We start from the raw sequence: 8,401 nt of genomic DNA on the forward strand, positions 1-8,401 counted from the left end.
TGCTAAGACATCACTGCCTCCAGGACACCTTCCAAGATCCCCAGGCCTGGGTAAGGCCTTCCTTCCCTCATGAGAACCTTTTGGTTACTCAATCATATGTATTCCCCATTGTTATAACTGTCCCCAAATTTGGTTATAGAGTTGGTTGTCCTACTAGGCTATCAGATCTCTGAAGGCAAGGGACCGTGCCTATCTTGATGACCAGTGTATCCCACAATAGTTGGTACTCAGTCTATTTGCTGAATGAATACATTAATTAATGAGCCTGGCAAACCAATAAATCATCTAAATTCTTGCCCTAAGCTTCTCATTAAGTGACCTTACCAAGAGTCTCCAATCCACTTTAGAGTTGCATTTCTAGTGTTAAAATACTTGCCATTCTGACTTTATACATCAGCCTTTTGTGAGCTTTGCCAATGGGAGCTGGCCCCTGAGAACTCAGAGGCACTGATTAAATTTGGGGCTTATCACTGACAGCAAATTGTGGCTAAGTCAAGTCCCCCAGGGAAAAGTCAGACTATGTTTCCCAAGAAACAGCTCTTTGTATCATAGTGAACTGTATGATTTTCCACTTTGAATCTCTAGAGTATAGCACTATAAACACAGGCTCTCAATAAATGCTTGTCACAGGAATAAAAGAGAATAGAAATACTATGTGTGTTCAAGACATTCACATATAGACATTGTCTTTTTAGACACTTATAGTCTCACTATAAGGCTTTCCTTTCCAGAAGCCCAAAGTTCTTTTTAATGACTAGCAACTGTTTCTAATCCTAGTGCCCTCCCCAGTGCAGCTGTGACTGCTCCTAAAAGTACATAAAGCTTTACTGAAAGTCTGACCTGGCAGTTTTCCTTTCTCATACCCAAAGGTACCAGGCACATTCCTGAGCCAGATGATTCCTGCTCTGGCTGAGCCTGGGGGAGGCTTGACGTTGGTGCAGGGACAATTCAAGATCTGTCAGCTGGTTGTGGCTGATTATCAAGATGTCCAAACTGGCTCCTTGCTATGTGTAAGCAATTTAATTTTGTGCCTAATTTTAATCTGCAGTGTACTGTATGTCTACATCTGCTGTGTTAAAGCATTCATTAGCATTTAAAGGGGGAGCTGATGGTATTGATCACTCCTATTAAAACCAAAAACTGTCATTTGGCAGTAACTGATGAGCATTCTCTTCAACCACTGAAGTCACAGCCGAAGTTGATGTACTCAAAACACCAGCAGAAATGGAAAATGCAATACTAAAGCAGGGATACCGAAGTGGCATCTGTTATAAGCATCTATGGTTTGCCACCACCCACCCAGTCCCCAGCTTCCCAGATTATGAGCTGCTCCACGACAGGAAACTGCATTTTTTCCTGAATTTCACCACCTGGTACAGTGCCTGGCACACAATAGGTTCTCAATAAAGTTTTTAATGAGTGAATAAATTAAGGAATGACGGTGAAATAACCAGTGCATGTTATAAAAACATTCTATATCAACAACTATATTGTTCACACAGGCATTGCAACAGCTATGCATTGCTGTGGAGTAAATCATCCCAAAACTTTTAGTGGCTTAAAATAAGAATAAACATTTGTTATCTCACATAGTTTCTGTAGTTCAGGAATTCAGGAATGGTTTAGCTGGCTGATTCTGGCTTGGGTTTCTGATGAAGTGTTAGTCAAGATGTTCACTGGGGCTACCTTCATCTGAAGGCTTGACTGGGGCTGGAGGGTCTGCTGCCCAGACGGTTCTCTCAGGTGGTGCTGGGTGTTGGCAGGAGGCCTCAGTCCCTTCTCATGTGTATATCTTCACATACGCAAGTATCCTCGTGACATGGTGGCTAGATTCCTCCAGAGAAACAGAATCAAGAAAGTGAAAACCACAATGTCTTTTGTGACAGCCTCAGAAATCACACACGGTCACTTCCCATCCTATCTTACTGTTCACACAGCCCTATCAGTATGGGAGGGGACAACCCAAGGGTGTGAATACCAGGTAAGAGTCTCTGAGTCACCTCGTAGCTGGCTCCCACAGGCACTAGAAAAATCACTGTACTCCCCAATTGTGGTTTGCCACCTCCTCTGAGCTTTGCCTTTTCTGCTCTCTTTTACATTTTCCCACAATCTAAATTTCAAACCCGAGCTACTTCAACTGAGTGTTAGAGCAGGAAGGCATCATGAAGGCCGTCTCCAGAAGTTCAGTACCCTCACTTTACAGATGAAGAAATCAAAGCCCATAGGAGTGACGCACCTGCCCAGCACCTCGGCCTGCTACAGGCCAAGGCGGAGCTCAAGGCCACCCCATTGCAGCTCTCCTCTACACTGTCCTCATGGAAGCCCGTGCTTCGCAAAATGTTTAATCATACGTAAAACTGGTGTTCCTGAGGTCTGGCAGCTATAGGTTAACACTTATTTTATTTTGGTACAGTTGGGCTTTCTTAAGTCTCCATAGAAACCGGGAGAGTCTTTGTGGATTAGGAGCTGTGACTAAATGCTTCTTAAAAACATCAAGGCAATTACATTTCCTCTGTCATCAGGCCTTGTGTTGGTTTCCTCTGGTGCTTTAGAGGGAGCATTTGTTTTCTGGAACAAGTATTTTTAATAAAGTCTGCCGAGTACATTTTAATGCTCAATTTGGTCAAGCAAACATTTGCTGAGGTCCCACTGTATGTCAGGCATTGGCCCTCCCTTCTCTGTGAGTTCCATTATAAATTCAGAAACACATCTCAGAGGTAGGGGGAATTTCCTATAGACTAAATTAGAAACTTGGAAAGAAAAAGATGGAAGTATAAAATGGAAAAGAGATCATTTATCCTGCAGGACAGGAATAATTCCCCACTTTGCCAGTTCTTTCACCCCACGGCCTCCCCTTTCTCTGACTCTCCACATTTTATCTTTGCCTGGGGCACCTGCACCTCTGAATTTTTGAGTTCTCAGGACTTAGCTTACCTAATTATTCTTTGTCTTTTTCTTAAAAAAAAAATCTAAAAATCACTAGTTCTGCATTTAATATAAAACACTCAATAATGACCTATCCTTAAATTTGAGCCATCTTATTTTATCAAAGAATCAAAATGAGTTTACTAAAATGAGAGCTCCCATGCCAGATGGTCAATTTTCAGAAATCCCATACTTCTGACCAACACAGATGAAGTTCCAGGCAAACTCAAAGGAAAATAACACCATCTCCTTGTTTTACTGAGGTCTCATTATAAGAAACAGAGTCACATTCTAGCTAGACACAATTAAATTTATTTTCATGTAATATAAAATATATCACGGAAGAAATAATTATGATTAGACTTAACGTTTATTGACTAATCACTATGTGCCCAGGCTGGTACTAAGCCCTCCCTCATTAATCTTCCTAATCAAGCCTAGGAGGTAGAGTCTATCATGATCTCCATTTTACAGTTGAGGAAACTGAGGCATAGAGAGGTTAGCTATTTGCCAAAGGTAATTCAAGAAGTGGCATTGCAACAGGGTAAGACCCCACAAAGATTGGTGCTGGAGGAGGGCTGCTCAGAATTCAAGGTGGCTCTAAGGGCCTGTGGTCACTGGATCCTTGCCCCCACACTCTACAATTAATGTGACTCAGCTACCCCCACTTGGCTGCTTCTTTCCATGCCACCAACATCTGATGTTTGCTGCTCTCCTGTATTTCAGTCTGCACCAACAAGGCTTCCCATTGCTGATGCCCCCTCATGAACTTTCAGCTATAGTTCCTAACTTTAACTGGTAAATTCCATCCATATTCCTTGTTTCAAAGTCCCCAGAAGAGAGAGAACAGCTTGGCCCAGCTCATGTTTTTGAGACAGACAAAAGAAGTCACAGGTTGCTCTGCTCAGCAGACCCCAGGTTGCCTGGGTGCCCTCCCTGGTCCTGTGGCCTATGAAGTGCGAGAATGGCACAGCACAGAAAACAAGGCCATCCAGGATGTAAGGTCTATAGCCATAATAATTTCTCTTAGAACAGGGTGTAGGCATACTTTCCAGCACACTTTTATCCTCTACTATCTAATCTATACAGTGTACTAGAAGGGCATATTCCAACTAATTGGCTGAATTTAATAAGTATTTTTATATGGCATTTATAAACTATACCAAGAAAACTGCAAATAAAAATTTCTGCTTTGTAAACAAGGCTGGACTGTGAGTAGGAAAACTACACTCCTCTCTCCTTTACTCTCCCATGACTACTGCACTCATAAAACTTCTGACACTAGATACGTGGGGCTTTTTGCCCATACTGAACAATTCTGCAAATCCTGCTGGGTGTCCTACAATTTAACTCAATTCTGACACTATCTCCCTGCAGATCCCACAGGTTAAGGGCTCAGCCCACAAAATTGCTCCCTCCACTTCAGATGCCAATCACAAGTCCACATGTGCTTCTGACCACCTGTGCTTCTGACCAGCTATAAATCAGAGGTTCCCAGGCTGCATCCTTGGGTTCAGTAATTTGCGAGAGCAACCACTGAACACAGGAAAACAGCTTTACTTATTATTTACCAGTTTATTAAAAAAGGATATGATAAAGAATACAGATGAACATCCAAATAGAAGAGATGTGTAGAACAAGGTATGTGGGAAGGGGCACCCAGCTTCCATGCCCTCTTTGGGTGCACCACCCTCCCAGCACCTCCATCTGTTCACCAACCCACCAAGTTCTCCAAACCCCATACCATTAGGATTTTTTATGGAGGCTTGATTATGCAGGCGTGATCAATTACTAGCTCCATTTCCAGCCTTTTCTCCTCTCTGGAAAATGAGTGATGGGGCTGAAAATTCCAAGTTCTAATCAAGACGTGGTCTTTCTTGTGACCAGCCCCCCCATCCAGAAGCCCACCAAGAGTCTCCTCATTAGAACAGACATTCCTATTACCCAGTAAATTGCAAGGGATTTAGGAGCCTAGTGTCAGGAACCAGAGTCAAAACAAAATATTAGAACAAAAGATGCTCCTATGTGCTCTTCTCACTTAGGAAATTACAAGGGTTTTAGGAGCTCTGTTCCAGCAATCAGGGTCAGACACCAATATATATTTTCTATTATTTCACAGATTGGATAACTTTATATACCAAAGTGTAATCAATTCAAACCAATATTTAATTGAGCATGTACTACAAGTAACATCAAGGACAAACTTCCTAAGAGTAGGAATAGAGTTTTTAGGATTTAGGGGTAGGAAAGACAACACATGTCCCCCAAACTGGGGTCAGATATATTGTAAAGGACACACGTTCTTTAAGAAATCTTAACTTTTGTGTTTGTAGTCTAATAATAATCTAAGAAATATAGGAGCAGATTTGGGATCATCTGCACGGACGCCTCAAATCTATGTACTGTCATGCAATTTTGGTGTTTGGGTCTGTGTTTTTCTTAATGCCAAACAGCATCAACATTCATTTTGGTGAGCAAACCATAAAGGGAAACCTAATGACACACATGAGCCACATTTATGCCAAAATGCACTGTATGCAGCAGTTTGATTTCCTGGTGGTTTGAACAGAGAAAAATGGAGACAGGATTGAGGGACTGAAGGCACTACATTCATGACGGAACCAGCAACTTTACTTCAAAAACTGTCATTCTTTATACCCAGTTAATGGTTCAAGTTTGATTTTTAGCTTATAAATTAGATTGGGTTGTACAGTTGAATGACAATTACTGCATAATGCAAGGAGTTTATGCTTTCTCAGGTGGTGGTGGTATTTAAGTACCATTATCACCAAAATAATTTATTAAATTTAATAATTCTTAATTCCTTTCCTTTTAATAATTTAGTAGTAATTTAGTTTTTAGAATTTCATTAATTCTTTTCTTTTTTAAAAATTTTTATTTAGGGGCGCCTGGGTGGCGCAGTCGGTTAAGCGTCCGACTTTAGCCAGGTCACGATCTCGCGGTCCATGAGTTCGAGCCCCGCGTCAGGCTCTGGGCTGATGGCTCGGAGCCTGGAGCCTGTTTCCGATTCTGTGTCTCCCTCTCTCTCTGCCCCTCCCCCGTTCATGCTCTGTCTCTCTCTGTCCCAAAAATAAATAAACGTTGAAAAAAAAATTAAAAAAAATTTTTTTTTATTTATTTATTCATTTAAGTAATCGCTACACCCAAAGTGGGGCTGGAATTCATGGCCCTGAGATCAAGAGTAGCATGCTCTTCCAACTGAGCCAGCTAGGCCCCCTAATTCTTTTTTTTTTTTTTTTTAATGTTTATTTATTTCTGAGAGAGACAGACAGAGAGTGTGACTGGGGGGACGGCAGAAAGAGAAGGAGACATAAAATCCAAAGCAGGCAGGGCTCGAACTCACATACCGTAAGATCATGACCTGAGCTGAAATCAGATGCTTAACTTTCTGAGCCAGCCAGGCGCACCCCCCCCCCCCAAATTCTTTTACTTTTAAAAGAAGACCATATATTTCCTAAAGTCTGAGGAACACTGATTTAGGTTAACTAATTTTCAGATGAAAGGCACAAGGCCCTGAAATATAAAGAAACCTGTGAGCTACTTAAGATAGGGACTGTAACTTATTCATCCCAAGAGCCCAGAACTTAGATTCTCCGTACACTGTTACTAAACTCGAGTGTCCAGGACCACAGCAAGATGGTGACAGAGGCAAGGCTAGCTTCTTACACCTATCTTCTTTCCTAGACTCCACCCCCTCCTTCCCTCCCTCCCCTGGCCCTGGGAGGCTTGTCAGTCCTTGCCTAGCTGGGTCACCTAAGTGTGACTGGCTTTTTAAAAACTGTAAATATATTTGACACTAATGATGAACGAGCATGGGGCAAGCTGAGGGCAAAGTACAGGCTAACAGCACTCCCCACCTCCCCCAGGCGGGATATGTGTGATATTCCTCGGACACTCCTGGCTGCCCAAGAACAGGGGAAAGGAAAGAAAGCAAATGGTTGGCTGATAGAGATCACAGCCATGCAGGACAGGAGTCTCCTTCAGTTTATGGATAACTTAGTAAACTGCAAGAAAAAGGCAATTTTACCCATAGCCTAATCTCCAGAAACCTACAGACTCTGTTTCCTGGAGCCCTAAATATCACCCTCATCAAGATGGAAAGGGGTTTAAACGCTTGCCATGGTGGCATGGGAAACTAAGGCAAATGAAAAATTAAATGCCCTTATTGCCGACAGCCCATTGATGAGTCCTTGAAACAGGCAGAGTAACCTCCTTCCAGGAGCTCAGCTGAAAGATGGTGACACTTTGCTAGGGGCAAAAAGGAATCTTGGACTAACATTATCCTACCCTCCTAGGACCCTGTAAGACTACTTTAACATATAAAAATTCCTTTGGAAACTTCCTTTATCTCAATTCCCCCAACATATATGCTGGCAATTATACTCCAAGATTATGGCCCCCTGATACACATCTGAAGGGTCTCATGACTGAGGTTTTAACTAAGTGGTAATAAATGGTGTTTTCCTAACAACAGCTAGCCCCTGAAAGTCCTAGAAACCTTGCTTCCAAAATACCTCAAAGACTTACTCTATCCCTAAGCCCCTCCCAACCTCAGGGTATATAATGAGTTACTCATCACAACCCCAGTGCAGCTCTTTCTGCCCACTAGTACTGGCCCCATGTTTTAATCAAATCACCTTTTTGCACCAAAGATGTTCTTTTTTTTTTCCACCTTTTTGCACCAAAGAATTCTTTCTTGGCCGTCAGCTCCAGACCACGCCACCATCACCCCCTAAAACTCATCAATACTGTCTTTCATTAGTTTTCCAATGTCCTTTTCCGGCCTTTTTTCTCTCTCCCATTCTCAGTAGTTGCAATAATTGAAACTACAATTCAACTATAGCTTACTCTGTGCCCAGTGCCTTGCAAACATTACCTTGTTTAACATTTAATTAGACTTCTCAAATCTTAAATTGTCTTCAGTTTTACCTTTTTTGTTTGTTTGTTTGTTTGTTTTAGCTTAGCAGCTTTTCAAGATGAATGGTTACTGAGTGTTCTTAAAGGCTGGCACTTTGAACCTGAATCAGGCTACTGTGTCTACTGAATTAATGATACTTGTCTATTGAATTAATGATACTTGCCTAGTCATTATCTTAAGAGGTTTTTGTTGTCTTTAAAGAGGGATGATTCATTTTGCTTGGGACAGAATGGTGCTCAATAAAAGGCAGTTCACATGCAAGTGGAAACCTCTGTATTTTATGTGTTCTGCTGTGAGCTGCTTTCCTTAGCCAGGTTCCCTGAAAGAAAACACCCCTCCTCTTCTTCTCTCAATCCATCATTTTTCATAGACAGGGTTCCCAAACAAGACAGGAAAAGTACCAAATGTAACACTGTTCTTCCTTTACGCAGTGCTTTACAGCTACCCCACACAAGGCAGGCTCCATAGCCAGGGATACCACTGTGTTGAAAACCCTTATCTCTGTTCTACAGATGTGGAAAGATTTTCCTGAGGGTA

This window comes from Lynx canadensis, chromosome C1 (genome assembly GCF_007474595.2).
Source record: "Lynx canadensis isolate LIC74 chromosome C1, mLynCan4.pri.v2, whole genome shotgun sequence".
NCBI lineage: Eukaryota > Metazoa > Chordata > Mammalia > Carnivora > Felidae > Lynx > Lynx canadensis.